Raw genomic sequence first — 18,111 nt, 5'->3', positions numbered from 1 at the left:
AAAGCCAATAGGTAATCATCTTAGGCATCAACCTAAAATGATTTTTAACCCAAAAAATAAAACAAGTAACATAGGTATGGCCTAAAATAAAATAAAAATTGGTTAAGCATTTGCCAATCATCCTCCTGCTTGCAAATCATTAACAGAGGTATTTATATATTTTACTGAGTACTGAAAATGTCATAATGTTGTTTACCTGTAATGACTAACTACTCAAGCTATCACAGGTTCACCTTATATTTCCTTGTAAATTTGTGAGATTTATGTCAAGTTTCCTTGCCAGTTGAATTTGAGTTAGTTTACTAAAATATGATATGTTAGTGTCATCATAGAAATATAGTAAGAATAGGTACTTTGGCAAAAACTTGAAATGTGAAACATTTTCAAAAAGATTGGATTAAGGTTATGTGACTTATCATAATGGGAATGAAAGGGTTAACAGAAATCCAAGTAAGGTATGTTTGATAGTAAAAGGTGCCTAGTGTGGATTTTGAAAAGGAAAAAAGATGGAAATGTTTGTTATTGTGGAATTTTCAAATTGTTTAAACTTATTAATTCTATGTACTATATTGAGTTGAATATATAATATAGGATGTAAGCCTCTAAGCCTGTGGTAACTCGTGTAGTTAGTCATTATAGGTAAACAACATTATGACATTTTGAGTATTCTGTAAAATATATAATATATTTTACCTCTATTAATGATGCACAAGCAAGAGGGTAGACAAATGCTTAACCAATGTTTATTTTGTTTTAGGCCATACCAATGTTACCTGTTTTATTTTTTGGGTAAAAAATCAATTAGGAGGAAGGCCATGATGATTACTTCTTGGCTTTCGAGAAGCTAGGGACGAGTTTGGACGATTTTGTCAATGAACACAAAATTATTTTGTAATAATAGATGTTGATTTCTTGTCTATATCAAAATATTCTTATGTAAGTGGTATAATTTTATGTCATGAATAAATTAAGCTGTTATTTCATTTCTATAACGATTTTTTAGCATTTTCTTTAAATGTACTGATTTAATCTGATTATGTCAGCATCTAAAGATAGTGGAAGTAAAACCCATATTCAGCTTAAAAAATATTTTTGTCTTGCGCAATAGCTATGGCAATGACATGATTGTCTCCATCTTACCGTAGTAGATTTTGATTTTAGACGTAAAATATATATATTTAAACCACAGATAAATTGGCAATTACTTGTAAAATTATTTTTTAACTGAAACCTGATTGTCAACCTACAATGTGGATTGTGTTGTGTTGGCAACTCTAGTTGAGAAAATTAATGAGGCTTTTGAATATGAACTATATGGAAGTCCAGAAATGCACGCATTTTTTCTGAAGATGGCTTACAAGAAGTAAGCAATTTACTCTCAAATAATTGCATTTTTTTTGTGTGGTTATCTATGTTAATGCTTGCAAAAGTATTTTCTTTGTAGTTTTCTCACCGAGTTATATAAACAACCTCTCTTGTTTACATTGAATGAGAGGAGAAATCATTCACATGCGACCTTTGGGTAAGCGTGCAGACCTTAATGCCTTCAATTTACAATGACATTCAAATTTGTACTAAATATCCACTAAGGTGTGAAGAGGAATATCTAAGGCACAATAAGTTATTGAAATTGAAGAAAGGGATTGAAGTTGCTGAAGCTACATATAAGACGAAAAAGGGCATGCATCAAAAGGTAGTGATAGGGGATGTCAGACGAAACAAAACAAAAGGATAATGCAACAAGAGATTGTTTGTCTTATACGGAAGAGCTATGCACACATTGATGACGTGAAGCAACGTCTTCAAGACCCGGTAAAACAAATTTGAATATTCACTTAATGACTTAATATTTATCTATTTCTTTAAATATTTTTAATTGTGCAGGATCTTGAATGCGAGGAACCGTTACAAATTCTGTTTGACTATACTTTCCCATGCCACATAGGGGAACTAAGGAGTCAAGCTATTACAATGGAAAGTACTTTCCATAAAATACTATGGTCACGCACGCCTGACCAGACTGATTCAACAAAACTGATATCCCAGAGCATTAATAATGTATGAGGTGATCTTGTAGTGGCTTTTGAAAGATTATCAAGATGTGTGAGGTCATCTTATAGCGTCAACACATTTCATCTGATGCTCCTTCAAAAGCCACTATAAGATTACCTCACGCATCATTGACGCTCTGGGATATCATTTTTGTTGAATCAGCCTAGTCGGGCACGACAACAATACTAAGCATGGGAAAGTATAGTCAAACAAAATTTGTAATTGTTCCTCACATTCAAGATCTTGCGCAATTAAAAATATTTAAAGAAATAAATAAATATCAAGTCATTAACTGAATATTCAAATTTGTTTTATCGGGTCTTGAAGACGCTGCTTCACCTCATCAATGTGTGCATAGCTCTTCTGTATAAGAAGCAATGTCTTGTTGCATTATCCATCTATTTCGTTTCGTCCGACATCCCCTACCACTACCTTTTGATGCATGCCCTTTTTCGTCTTATATGCATTTTTAGCAACTTCAATCCCTTTCTTCAATTTTAATAACTTATTGTACCTTCAATATTCCTCTTCCCACATTAATGGAACTTCAGTAAAAATTTAAACATTATTGTAAATCGGAAGCATTAAGGTCTACACACATTCCCAAAGGTTGCATGTGAATGATCTCTCCTCTCATCCAATGTCCACAAGAGAGACTATTTATATAACTCAGCAAGGAAATTACAAAGAAAATACTTTTGCAAATATTAACATAAATAACCACACAAAAAAAATGAAATTATTTGATAATAAATTGCTTATTTCTTTAAGCCGTCTTCAGACAAAATATGTGCATTTCTAGACTTCCATATAGTTCATAGTCACAAGCCCCATTAATTTTCTCAACTAGAGTTGCCAACACAACACAATCCACGTTGTAAGTTCACAATCAAGTTTCAGTGAAAAAATATTCTTACATATAACCGCCAATTTATTTGTGGTTTAAATATATATATATATATATATTTTATCTCTAAAATCAAAATCTACTACGTTAAGATGCAGATGATCATTGTCATTGCCATAGCTATAGCTATTGCGTACGACAAATATTTTTCAAGCTCAATATGAGTTTTACTTCCACTGTCTTTAGATGTTGACATAATCCGATTAAATCATTACGTTTAAAAGAAAATGCTAAAAAATTATTAAAGAAACGAAATAACAGCTTAGTTTATTCAAGACATAAAATTATACCACTTACATAAGAATATTTTGATATAGACTAGAAATCAAATGTCTATTATTACAAAATATTTTGTGTTCATCGACAAAATCATCCAAACTCGTCTCTAGCTTCTCGAAGGCCAATAAGTAATCATCTTAGGCATCACCCTAAAATGATTTTTAACCCCAAAAATAAAACAAGTAACATAGGTATGGCCTAAAATAAAATAAACATTGGTTAAGCATTTGCCTATCCTCCTCCTGCTTGCAAATCATTAATAAACGTAAAATATATAATATATTCTACAGAGTACTCAAAATGTCATAATGTTGTTTACCTATAATGACTGACTACTCGAGCTATCACAGGTTTTCAGGTTTACATCCTATATTATATATTCAACTATAGCACATAGAATTAATAAGTTTAAACAATTTGAAACTTCCACGATAACAAATCTTTTTCCCTTTTCAAAATCCACACTAGGCACCTTTTACTATCAAACATATCTCACTTGGATTTCCGTTAACCTTCTCATTTCCATCACGATACCTTAAGTCACATAACCTTAATCCAACCTTTCAAAAAATGTTTCATATTTCCAGTTTTGCCTAAAGTACCAATTCTTACTATTTCCATGACGATAACACTGACATATGCAAGCAAACTTGACATAAATCTCACAAATTTACAAGGAAATATAAGGTATGAGTTACTATGTCAAAATGTCACTAAGAAGCTAATATCCCCCAAATTCACAATCAATCAAGAAAAATACAAATCCAATACAGATACTTAACACTACGCTTAAACTCAACTTTTTTGCCAATTTTAAATCAAGAACCAACATTGTACTTACAAATTAATCTTGTTCCCACTCAAGGTACAAACTTCTATCTTTTACAAATGCTCCTAGTTTTCCTAGATGTGATCCAAATAATAATTGATAAATTACAAATACACCCTCAAGGTTTGTCAAAAATACGAATTATCCTCACATTCTAGGAAGTACAAATACCCAAATACCCTCTAATACTAACCCTCTAATACTAAACTGAAATTATCATACTACTCTCATTTTCATCCACCCACCACCAAACTCGTCTCTTTACACTATCAAAATACTCTTTAATCCTCCTCGGCGACACACTAAATGCTTGTAGACAATAATGACTGTAGTGCTAATCAAGAGTGGGAGAGGGTGCGACATTGTTACATTTCCAATGCAATGGTGTTCCTGGACTACAAATAAGTTTGCTGGATTAGCATTCCTCTAATTAAACTTTCAAAAATATTTTCGACCTTGGCCAAAACAGTGTTCTCAAAATATTTTCAAAAAGGTAAAAGAGGTGTGTGATCACATGGTAACCAATTCCAAATTGTCCGTTCTTCAATAAGAATATCCAAAATCAAGTTTTTCTCTAAAGAGTCAATTGGAAATTGATTAAATACATGAGGGGAACACAAAATACTCAGAAATTGAACTGCAATGCAAAAGCAAAATGGGATAAAGTGGGGCCCATTGATCAAAAGGTGCGGCCACATTTGTGGATTAGAAAAAACATGTGGTCGCATTCACGATGTGTAGCAGCAAGTTTGACTTGAATGTATGTCGATCAAGTTTTGCAAAATTTTGTCTATAATTCTGTTTATGGCAAGGTGGCACACCGTGCGGCTATGTATATACAACATTAGGATTTTAACCTAATATGTATAAGCTTTTCCCTTAAGCCTCCTAGGCCTATATATACCCCTCCTCTTTTAACAAGATGAATAACGGGTCAAAAACACCATACTAATCTAATTTCATCTATACACACCAACCCCAAACATCCAACCCTAATTCCAGCAACCTAAAGTTGTTCTTAAGCTGCCAAAAGGTAAAGGCATGTGGCACTAAGAACCTTAAACCGAGGGGGAGCATTCCTAAACTCATCTCTTGCTAATTTACGTTGCATCCTTCGCTTTGTTCAACAAACCATAACTAAACTTCTGTTTACCCACTATTTCCACGTACTTTCATCATGATTTTCATATCTGATAATGATTAGATAGAAGTTATGCATGATTCATGATGATAGAGTAGTTGTTTATCATTTATTTTCGCTATTTTTGCACTCTTTTGCATTTTGTATAGTTGTTTTAAAATTCATAGCATTAACCTCATGTATATAGGCCGGTAACCCACCATTTTTACATGTTAGTTATTGCGTTTAATTGATTTGTATGGATGAAATCATGTTATAATGCAAATTCATCATGCTACAGTGTCTACCGAGTCTAGAGTCGTATATTGTGAGCTTTTGCACTAGTTTCATATCTAGGGTCATATGTCCATAATACTAATCATGGTTTGGTTTCTTTTCGTGTGATTGCATCACTTCCCATGAACTGCATGCTTTTCTCTTGCTCTATTTGTTATACTTGCTTATCTATGTTATTTGCACGTTTGAGAAAGTTTGTATAGCCTAGGTTAAAGTGTTTCCATCTCGTTGTCAGAAAAAATTTATTATTAGAAACTTTGTTTTGGTAGGTTTCCATTTTCAAAAACTTTTCATTTTTTGAAACCTTCCTAAAACGATTTTTGGAAAGAAAAAGGCATATACATGGTTGATAGGTTAGTCTAAGGGCATAGGTGATTAAAATAAATTTATAAATTAAATACGAAAAAAATTAGTAGAGACCAATATTTTTCATTGAGCGAAAGGAGTGCTCAATCAATGACCTTCCCCTTTCATACCTAAACTATCAGACCAAGATTTTTAGTAAAGACGTATCAATTGCCTAAATTAACATGAAATTAGGGTTTCCTAGTTTCCCCTATAAAAAGCGGGTGGTTACTCCAATCTTTGTGAATCAGTCTATGTTTGCCAATTATCCCTTTATGACCTCTGAAAATGAGATGGAATCCAACAACTTGGGAGAAAATATTGCCATTTTTAAACCTCAACGATTCACACTTGATTTAAAATAATAAAACAAAAAAAGCTAGAAAATCAAATTCGATGAGCGGGATGTTGCGCCCTGTGAAAACAGGTGTGGTGCCCACGCTTACATCATACACTCTATTAGTTTCAACTTTACGGTTTTGTTATGTGATTGAAAACCTCAAGGGGTGGGATGTAATTTCTTAAACGTGAAGGGAAAAATTGTATTTTAATAAACCTTACGGGGTGTGTTTGTAATTTACCTAATATAATTTTAATACCCAATCTTGATTTCATTAGGTAAGGTTCAGAAAATTTTAAATCGGTGATTAAAGCTCATACTCTTATAACATGACATGCACTTTAACCATAAAATTCCCTTTTTTGTCAAGAGATGTCTAAACTCATCATATGCTTCGAGTTTCACATTTCCAAGTTTCTTACACTACTTCAAAATCACAAAACAATTAAAATCAAGCCAAAGCTTGAACCTAAGCCACAAGATTCATATTCTTTTCGAAGACTCAAAACTTTCACTCTCTTTTAAAATTCAGATTCTTAGCAAGAAGAGCTCTAACCTAAGCATGACATTTAAATCAAATCAATCATTCAAGAGGTAAAATCAAGGTTTTAAAAAGCGGCCGCAACCGTTACGTAACGCCGTTACGTAACGGTTGTGGTGGTTACTGCCACCCATTATAGCCGCTTTTGCAGTGTGATTGAGATTCACAGGTGTGTCGGCCGTAGCGGTCGTAATGGTGCCGTAACAGCCGTAACAGCCTGTTATGCACTGTTACGTAACAGTTCCGAACTGCTTCTTTCGAAAAAACACACAAAAAAAAAGGCTGAAAATGAGAGAAGAGGGATAGAGAGAAGAGGGAAGATAGAGAAAGAAAATGGAGGAGCAAGAGATAGAGAGAAAGAAGAGGGAAGATGAAGAACATGCTATTAATTTGTTTAAGCTGTAAGTCCTATGCTATTCTATTCAGCTTCTATCACTCAATCATTTTGTTTGTGCGTGTCTATCTATATATTGTTTTATAATAATAATAATAATAATAAGTGTGGTCATTATCTATTTGGCTTGGTTAAAATATTTATATATATATATATATATTTAAGCTCTTATTTATTCTCTTACTTTTGTCATTGTTTATCTTATATATAATAGTTAGTAATTGATTTTTTGTATAATATAAAGTCATTACTTATTAAAAGAAAATGAAAAAAACTCTGTTTATAGTGATTTAAAAATATGAAATATATTAGATCATACTTAAAAATTTACAAAAATTGATTAATATTTATTTTAAACCCAATAAATATGATCATGGAAAAAAAATATGCGTATCGGTAAGTTTTTTTCAAATTGTGCGAAAAGTAAAAAAATTCACGGTTCCGGTTACCGCAACCGTTACGCTACGGCCTTTACACCCTGCAACCGCAACCATGCCACCCCCACCGTTACGGCGACCGCAACCGCTTTTCAGAACCTTGGGTAAAATACTAACTTCTAAACCCCAAGTAAGACATTGGTCCTGTTTGGTAGAGCTGTGGGAAAGTGCTTATAACTTATGCCTAAACAACTTATAGCTTATAACTATGAATATAAACTGATTTCTGGCTTATAAATTAAGCATCTCCTGCCCCACTCAAAGAATAAGCTGATTTCTGACTTCCAAAAAGTTATAAGCTATAAGCTAAACCAAACACATCAAAATAGCTTAAATTAAGCTGAAAGCTGAAATAAGCAACTTTCAAGCTGCACCAAACAAGCACATTCTTAACTTCTAAACCTCAAGTAAGACATTCTCAAGGCATGCAAGTATGCAGACAAGTTTCGCACCATACACTTGATGCTCAAATACTAATTTTTTATAACCTTCCAATGTTATCAAATCATGTTAAGCATATAAAATTCATCAAGTATAAATTACAGCTTAATCAAATTTACCTAGAATATGACTCCAAAGGTCCGATTCTAATAAACTTATAAAATAAACCCCAAACTTGCTTAGAATTCACCATCATGATAATAAAATTTCCCTTTTTTTATAGTGATTCAAGAAATTCCCTAACATGGCACCTAATCTATGAAGTACGGATACTCTGAAATGGCCCCCGTACACGTGTCGGATACATATCGAATACGGATACGCATCCAATATGGGCAGGATTCGTATCAGATATGGCAAAGAAGTATCGCAATTTCTTTAAAAGAAATTTGAATTTCGGATACGTTTGGGATACGCGAGGATATGGCGGGGCAAAAAAATAATTTAAAAAACTTATAATGGCGTCAAAATGTAAAATAACAAAAGTAATCTAAAATAAAACAAAAAAAATCAACCAAGCCCTAGCTCAAGGCTTGCAAACAGCAGCAAGGAGGAGTCGATCAAGGTTTGTCCTCTCCCTATCGCTTGATCTTACTCTCCCTCTATCTCTCTTGCTCGATCTCACTGACTCTCTCTCTCCTCCCGCTCCCTCTCTCTCCCATCGATCTCGCTCTCTCGATCTCTCTGTCCCTCTCGCTCAATCTCACTCACTCTTTGTCTCTAACCCCTTTGAATTCTTTTTTTTTTTTTTTTTTTTTGCAGCTAAGCTGAAAGGCAATCCTAATCTGAGGTATATTTACTCTATTCCAGTCCTATTAAACAGTAGCCGAAAATTTACTCTTAAATTTCCTTTTTTCTGTACCTATGTTGCATCTTCTGCTTAATGTTAATTTCTGTTTTCCCTTCAGTAACTTGTTACAGATTATCTCTTTAAAGATTTAACAAATTTAATTGAATTGAATTGCTGAATTTTTTTGATGTTCATGCCAAAAAATAACTACATCAATGTTTTGTTTTATTTCTTAACCAAATTTATAAATTTTAGGAAATGAGTTCGACTACAGGAAGTTTAGTTTCAGCAACTGGAACAAGTTAAAGCTATTGACCTTGAAGACTCTTAGCTTTATAGGAATCTTTCTTTTTTATCAAGTTGCCTTTTGCTTTAGGTTTTATTTTTATGCATACTACATTACTAAGAATTGTAAAAATAATATTTTTTATAACTGTAACCCCACCATACCTGTATCCTAGTTTTTCAAATTTTGCCGTATCGTCATATACGTGTCGTATAGTATCCGTATCCGTGCTTCTTAGCATCTAATCATAATTTAATCCCAATAAATATTCACGATTCCAATCATTCAAGCAATTATTTATTATAATAAGATTTTTTTTGTAAATAGAAACTTAGAACATGCTTTCATAATTAAAATCCCCCAACATAAGTTCATAATAGAAATCCCTCCAACATGCTTTCTTAATTAAAAAAATTCCTCAATATGCTCTTGGAAATTCAAACCATACTCTTGAGACTATGAACATCCAAAACATGTTTTCTACTATATTGAATCAAGGGTTAGAAATCCTACCTTAAAATCACAAGCAAAGAGGAAGTGAAATCAACCAATAAGCATGCAAAACCAAGAGGGAAAAACGAATTGCGAAATGATGTGTACTGGCAAAAATTATATGATATGCAGATAGAAACTCCCCACAAGAAGTATAAGTTGTTTAGAAAGAGAGAACCTCAAAAATCAGAGATAGACAGGGAAAAGTGTACTGCCGATTTCTTTTCAAACTTCGAGTAATTGCGCTGCACTTTCTTTTGATTTAAATCGTCGGAGGTGAAATGCATTTCCTCTATCTTCAATAAAATAAATTGTTTTACATTGTTCAGACCCAATGAGGCCTTCCGTCTGACACCTACCTCAGAAGGATGCCTTTAAAAAAAAAAAAAAAGAATAAGAAAAGAAAAAGAATAAGAAATTCATTGTATAACATTCTCAAGAAAATATATATACATGAAACTCACCATCTTATTCTTCTTGTCATACGCCATGGACTTCAAAAAGAAGTCAGCAAACCTAAATACCGAGTAAAAATAAAAGGCACAACAACTAGGGTAAACAAAGAAACAAAATTAATTGCAACCAATCCACACTCTCACTTCTCACTGTTGATTTTTTAGGGTTGATTTGAGAATAGGTTATTTTAGTAAAAAATCAACAGGGAGAAGTGAGAGTGTGGATTGATTGCAATTAATTTTGCTGCTTTCTTTACCCTAATTGTTTCGCCTTTTATTTTTACTCGGTATTTAGGTTTGCTGGTTTCTTTTTAAAGTCCATGGTGTATGACAAGAAGAATAAGATGGTGAGTTTCATGTATATATATTTTCTTGAGAATGTTATACAATGAATTTCTTATTCTTCTTCTTTTCTTCTACCTTATTTTTTTTTTTTTAAGGCATCCTTCTGAGGTAGGTGTCAGACGGAAGGCCTCATTGAGTCTGAGCAATGTAAAACAATTTATTTTATTAAAGATAGAGGAAATGCATTTCACCTCCGACGATTTAAATCAAAAGAAAGTGCAGCGCAATTACTCGAAGTTTGAAAAGAAATCGACAGTACACTTTTCCCTGTCTATCTCTGATTTTTGAGGTTCTCCCTTTCTAAACAACTTATACTTCTTGTGGGGAGTTTCTATCTGCATATCATATAGTTTTTGCTTACACACATCACTTCCCAATTCATTTTTCCCTCTTGGTTTTGCATGCTTGTTGGTTGATTTCACTCTCTCTTTGCTTGTGATTTTAAGGTAGGATTTCTAACTCTTGATTCAATATAATAGAAAACATGTTTTGGATGTTCATAGTCTCAAGAGTATGGTTTGAATTTCCAAGAGCATATTGAGGAATTTTTTTAATTAACATGTTAGAGGGATTTCTATTATGAACTTATGTTGGAGGATTTTAATTATGAAAGCATGTTCTAAGTTTCTATTTACAAAAAATCTTATTGTAATAAATAATTGCTTGAGTGATTGGAATCGTGAATATTTATTGGGATTAAATTATGATTAGATGCTAAGAAGCACGGATACGGATACGGATACGACACGTATACGACGATACGGCAAAATTTGAAAAACTAGGATACAGGTATGGTGGGGATACATTTGTAAAAAATATTATTTTTACAATTCTTAGTAATGTAGTATGCATAAAAATAAAACCTAAAGCAAAAGACAACTTGATAAAACAGAAAGATTCCTATAAAGCTAAGAGTCTTCAAGGTCAATAGCTTTAACTTGTTCCAGTTGTTGAAACTAAACTTCCCGTACTCGAACTCATTTCCTAAAATTTATAAATTTGGTTAAGAAATAAAACAAAACATTAATCACCTTGCTTGGTTTAGGGTTTTCCAAAACACTTTTCAAAAAATTCTACTCTTATTTTTTTTGTTTTTTTGTTTTTACTGAATTTTTTTAATATTTTAAGCAATTTTTTTACTTTTTAGACACACCTAACATAAATACACCTAAAAAGTAAAAAAATTATAAAAAAAATCTTTCAAAAATTCAATAAATACCAAAAATACAAAAAAAATACAAGAATTCAGTACATTTTTTGTATTTTTATGTATTTATTAATTTTTTAAAATATTTTTTCATAAATTTTTTACTTTTTAGATACATCTAAGTAAGGTGCATCTAAAAAAGTAAAAAAAATGTTTAAAATTTAAAAAATATTCACTAAAAACACAAAAACCAAAAGAGTCAATTTTCAAAAAACTTAATCCAGAAAACTCAAACCAAACACAGTGAATGTAGTTATTTTTTGGCATGAACATCAAAAAAATTCAGCAATTCAAAGGGGTCAGAGACAGAGAGAGTGAGTGAGATTGAGCGAGAGGGACAGAGAGATCGAGGGAGAGAGAGATGGGAGAGAGAGGGAGCGGGAGCGAGAGGAGGAGAGAGAGAGAGAGAGAGTGAGTGAGATCGAGCAAGAGAGATAGAGAGAGAGTAAGATCGAGCGAGAGGGAGAGGGAGAGGACAAACCTTGATCGACGGCGACTCCTTGCTGCTGTTCGCGAGCCTTGAGCTAGGGCTTGGTTGATTTTTTTTGTTTTATTTTAGATTAATTTTGTTATTTTACATTTCGACCCCATTATAAGTTTTTAAAATTATTTTTTTGCCCTGCCGTATCCCAAAAGTATCCCAAGCGTATCCTTGCGTACCCCAAACGTATCCGAAATTCAATTTTTTTTTAAAGAAATTGGGATACTTCTTTGCCGTATCTGATACGTATCCTGCCATATCGGATGCGTATCCGTATCCGACACGCGTACAGGGGCCATTTCGGAGTATCCGTACTTCATAGATTAGGTGCCATGTTAGGCAAATTTCTTCAATCACTATAAAAAAGGAAAATTTTATTATCATGATGGTGAATTCTAAGCAAGTTTGGGGTTTATTTTATAAGTTCATTAGAATCGGACCTTTGGAGTCATATTCTAGGTAAGTGACGTCATTGAGAGTGAGTTATGGCCTCAATGCGATGTCGTTTTATATATAATTATTCTCCCAACTCTATGCACTTAACATTTATATAAGAATATGAATTATACATTCCAAATTCATAAACGAATTGTGTGTTCGACAATTCGAAGAGGCCGCTGCTCTAAAACCATTCTAAAATCATAATGTCAGGAGAGATCAACCCAGTCAGACTTACGGATGCTCTTCATGAGAATGAAGAAGGTGAATTGGAAACCGACATCATAGACGCAATATCGAACATACCGGTGTCGAACATATCCATAACCAATCCCAAAATAGGCGACGTAATGTGGCAGAAGCTAACATTCAAGTCAATTATAATTGACAAATGCAAACTAAGTTACAGACCACAGTGCCCATTTAATTCAACTGGTCGTGTGGAAGTTGAAATACGGGACACACGACTATGAGCGGACGATCAATTACAAGCCTGTTTTACCTTCCCAGTTACATGCCCAGTAGACATCACATATTTTGGAAACGCGTATGCTGCCGCAGACAAGAAAGAATGCCCATGGACAGCGTCGTACAAATTGCTAAAAACCAACCAAGGAACCTCCTTGAGAATTTCTTTACTATCAAAATGAATTAATACACCATCAAGTCTTCACCAAGGTTGTGGATTTTGCACAAAACTATCGCAAAAGGTTCACATATCATCGCAAAAGGCTTTTTGCTACGGAGTAGCGAAGAGAAATGGGGGGTGGCGGAAGGGGGCGTAACAAAAAGTATTTGCGACAGTTACAACCCGTCGCTTTCTTGTAGCGACAACTAATCAATGGTTTTTGCGACGGTTTAACCTGACACAAGAAAAATAGAAAAAGCTTCACTTTTAGTGACGATGTTAGTTGCTGTTGCCAAAACTTTTTTAGCGACGGTATTTGACGTCACGAAAAATATTATTAGCGACGGTCTAAAACATCTCAAAAAAAGTAAAATTATATTAATATCGTATTTGCGACAGTTTAAACCGTCGCTAAAAATTTGAACTAATATGCATACGGGACGGGTTAACACGTCGCTAATAAAATGTAAAGAAATGATAATTACATTAGCGACGGTTTATTATTGTCGCAATAAAATTATTTTCATAAAATCAATATATATTTTATTAATTCATTCCCTGTACAAGTTATTAATATTTTCTAAAATAAAATACATCCACATTCACATTCACAAAATCATACCAAGAATAATATATATGTACCCTGTAACAATTGTCAACCGAATATTCTTTACAAAAAATATAAAACATCCTCCAACAATACTAATAATTATTGATATTCAATAACTCAATTTTTTGTATCTAAAATAAAACAAAAGTATTGACAATACAAATAAAAAAAACATATGTATTATATCTTGTTTTTATATCAATAGTAAGCTCCAATATCGATATGCGAAGATATCATCACATACTCAACAAGGTTGCATTTGCAAAAAGAAACCAAAAAAAAAAAAAAACATTTACAATATAATTAATTTTAAGCTTACAGAAAATGTAAAACATTTTATATTTATTTCAACAAATAAATAAATAAATAAGATTGTAAACTCTAATATCGATATGCAAAGATATCATTACGTACTCAAAAGGGTTGCATCTACAAAAAGAAACAAAAAAAACTAATCATTTACAGTTAGAAAAGGGTTAACTGTGCTAATGTCTGATTCTAATGTAATTGGTTCTTGGAGAGCCTATTGGAGATCAGGGCTTGCATTAAACAAGATGGGTGACAAGTAGCAGCCTAGCAGGGTTGAAGATGACTCACTGTTTGATGTAGGTGCTATTTTGTTGAGGGTTTATTCTTACAAGACTTTGTGGAACAACAAAATAACATATTTTCAATGTTTCTATCTGACATTGATGCCAACTTATCTTTTTTTCCCCTTTTGCAATGATAACTTGGCTATTGAAATGGAGATTTGAAGTATGAATGGTGAATAATTAAATATATCATCAGAGTTTTATAGACCTGATTAGCAAGCATTTCTAATTCATTATTAAAAAGAGAAAAGAATGGTTGAATCAATTTTATGGATATATATGAATATACTATGTATATATAAGTAGCGAAATCAAAGAAATAGTGAAGAGAAATTGGAATGGAATGGGTACCTCGAAATGCTCGGATTTTCAAAAAGACAATCGGAGCGATTGACTGGTTGTCCAGAGTGTGGCGATGATCAAGGAAAACTCCGACTCATTGTTTGCTCTCATCAAAAACATATAGGGAAACAAATACGCATAAAAAATCAAAAAGAAAAAAGAGATTGTGTTAGATTGTTTGGTAATATAAATAAGAATAGTTTAAATAAGTTGATTATCTGAAATTTGAGAGGGGTGCTTAAAAGACCAGCTAGAGTAATTTTCATTTGTAATAACATACAATATATATATATACTTAAAAATGTTCTCACTTAGTTCCCAGACCATAGATTCTTTCAGGTGGTATAGTTACTCCTGCAAGCTCTCGTAGCAATGCAACAACAAAGCAGGGGGAAAAAACTTGTGTATGCTCTGGCTCAAGAAGGGGGGAAAAAAGCATAAGATATCGAAAACAAATCACTTGCAAAGAAAACAAAAAATAGGATGAACGAGTACTCAACACATAACTCAAGTATTTAAATTTGAAACTATATAGTCTTAGGCTGCACAAATTGACTGACAACAGCTACTTATGAATAGCATTATTTATAATCTTCAACCAAACAACTATCTCCTAATACATTTAATAAAATACATATATACAAGCAAGTCCGTGATGAATTATAGACACATAAGCTCTAATTGGATTACTCACCCATCAGATTAATAACCCAAACAACCATCAGTCAAATACCTATGTACTTCAGTTAAGTTGCTTCTGAGTAAACTCAACCCAAACATAGTCCAATAACGAACACTAGAAACCTGTATGCTATAGACTATTATTGATAAGTAAATGCCATCGTACTTATCAAATAACCAACAAACATGTAATTCAAGTTAAGCGTGTTCAGATAGTTTAAACAATGAGAGAGAGAGAGAGAGAGAGAGAGAGAGAGAGAGAGAGAGAGAGAGAGAGAGAAACCAACCTTTTCTAGGTCATCACTACCTTCACCCCAATGTAAGAAACAGTTATTTAGTACATCCAGGCGATGCGAAATTTGAACAAAATCCTGCCTTAAGCAACATAGTTCTTGTTGTAGTATGTTATTACGACATATTTCAAACTTAGCAACTTCTTTTACATGTTTTACTTGCTTCTTTTTAAACTTCAGTTCTTTTCTCTGCATCTTCATTATAGCAGTACCAATCATGATTCCAAGAACACAGCAAATAAGATCAGCAAACTAATGAGAATCACTGAATAATATGGAAAAAGAAAATAGAGTAACACTCTGAATAATCAAAACTTATTGAACTTCTAAATGTGAAGTAATCTTGCAACATCAATCACCAAATGAAATATGCAGTGTCAACAGATACTTCTAAGAAGATGGCTCCTCAGATTATAAAGATCATTCCGAAGCCAGTGCATGTCTTGCACAAAGTGCCACTACAAATGTAAATAACTTAAGCCACATGATTTACCTACTTGAAATTCTCACTTAATTAATAAAGATGTCTTAATAATTGTAACACTCAAGAAAGTTCAATCAGTAGGAAAAACTACTCAGTGTACGGTCAGGTGTGTTATGAACTATAAAGAAAAAATGAAAAACCTTTTTTCATCCATTCTCCATTAACACTTTATTAACTAAAATTCCAAATCACCACAGTATTCCTACTTTTGAACGGTACATTCCAAGTGTTAAGGGTCAATGCTGTGAACAACAAAACAATAACTGCTCATTCATTGCTTATTAGTTATTGAATAGAATTTCTCACATCTGTGGCGTAGGTGGAAAAGAAAGATTGGGAAACAGGTCAACCTCAAAATCTTGTGTCTCCGATAACCAATTCCGCCTTACAAAAAGGCCATGTGAATGGGATAGAAATAAAATTAATTTAAAGGACTGTGTCCATAAATATAATAAATTATGTACAATCCATTCCAATATAGAAGCACAAATAAGAACAAATATAGTAGCCTTTGCTTGCATTTCTGGAAAAACAAACATAGGCACATATTAAGTGCAAAAATAGTAAAGATACCAATTGCTAATGACAAAGAAAAGACATAAACACCAGCCAAAAAAAAGAAAAAAAAAAAGAAAAGAAAAGAAAAGAAAAGAAAGATCCTTGAATAATTTATTAAAAAGAGAGGGATGAACATTTGGAAAGATTAAAAAGAAACAGAGAAGATCAGGATAAGTTCATTAAGTAGAGTTCAAAAATATCATCACCCACATCATCAAGATCACCTCTGCTACTGTCACTATCAACTAAACAATTCATGGTTATATAAATGACATTAATAAAATCTAATGGGATAAGAATCCATCAATAGCAGTATTAACTCCATCCTAAAATCAAAGCCCTTTTTTCAATTGAAATTCCCAAATCAAATTATTATTTATTTATTTGGTTCAATTGAAATCCTTCAACCAAAACCCTAGTTTCAATAACAAGAGACAGGTAAGAGAGCTCTCAATATCATGTAAAAACCCCCAAATCAAAACCCTAATTTTTAACCCAATAATAGATTTGAAATAAATCAAGTAAAAAGCCTCAAATCAAAGCATAGAAAATCCTAATTTTTGAATTAAAAACCCTAATATTTTAAGTTTGGAGGATGAACCTGTCGAATCTGTTGAATGAATACTAGCTTCTTCAATCTGAACTCAACCACTCCTTAGCGGCAGCGGCGGACGAGCAGGGGATGGGGCAGCGAGGACAACGACTCCTTAGCTCATCGTCTTCTCTCTCTCTTCTGAAATAGGTAACCAAGTGAATAGAGGCTTTTGTTTTATTATTATTATTTTGAATTATCTCACCAAAACGACGTCGTTTTGGTAAGGTATTCATCTTCTTCAAATGATCTCAACCCTTCGTTTTACATCCTTATTTTTTTTTTTTGCAAAAATAAATTTTTTTGAGCTGGACTAACAAAGAGCGTTGCCAAAAAAAAAAAATGGTGGGTAACATACCGTCGCGTATAATATTACTTTTTACCAGTCTTGGATTTTTCGTCTCTAATAGTGGTATTTAGTTGGTGCCTTTTTTGCAACAATCAAATGTCGTCACAAAAAAGATAATTTCGCGACAGATTTTTTTTACCGTCGCAAAAGGTTACTTTTTGCGATGATTTTGAAACCGTCGCAAAAAATTCCATGTCAAAAGCCTCATTTTCTAGTAGTGATAGTTTCATTAAACACCATATATATCATTAAACTTGTCTCTACTAGGCTTTAGCTCCCTTATGTGAAAAAACATTTTAGGTGTTGATAGTATGCCTCCGCTAAGGGGATAGAAAAGGGATACCTTGAGAGGATGTTGGAGCTGATGGAGCTTAACACCCACTTTTGTTGTAACCAAGTATAATCTTCGAAACATGTAGCCAAAAAGGCATGAATTTGTAATAATTTAGATATTATTGCTTATCGATCACATGCTATAGATTCAGGTCTTAAAATCAATGAATGT

General features: G+C 32.9%; 1 long non-coding RNA gene across 4 annotated transcripts in view; it reads right to left on the bottom strand.

The window, feature by feature from the left end:
* LOC114277077 (uncharacterized) overlaps positions 1 to 17,413 on the bottom strand; it is a 29,227-nt gene extending 11,814 nt beyond the window's left edge. For 2 of the 4 annotated variants that reach the window (XR_014351094.1, XR_014351096.1), the window contains exons 1-3: positions 17,267 to 17,413; positions 15,618 to 15,818; positions 14,659 to 15,060 (exon numbers count right to left, since the gene is read on the bottom strand). This is a non-coding gene — a long non-coding RNA (uncharacterized LOC114277077). The remainder of the gene's footprint in view (positions 1 to 14,658; positions 15,061 to 15,617; positions 15,819 to 17,266) is intronic. The other 2 variants (XR_014351095.1, XR_003634468.2) reach the window with 2 other exon arrangements.
* Between the last annotated feature and the right edge of the window lie 698 nt (positions 17,414 to 18,111).

The sequence above is a fragment of the Camellia sinensis genome, chromosome 14 (genome assembly GCF_055761805.1).
Source record: "Camellia sinensis isolate YWXY chromosome 14, ASM5576180v1, whole genome shotgun sequence".
Classification (NCBI taxonomy): domain Eukaryota; kingdom Viridiplantae; phylum Streptophyta; class Magnoliopsida; order Ericales; family Theaceae; genus Camellia; species Camellia sinensis.
Note: the sequence above shows the minus strand (reverse complement) of the source record. Positions and strands in the feature narration are given on the sequence as shown.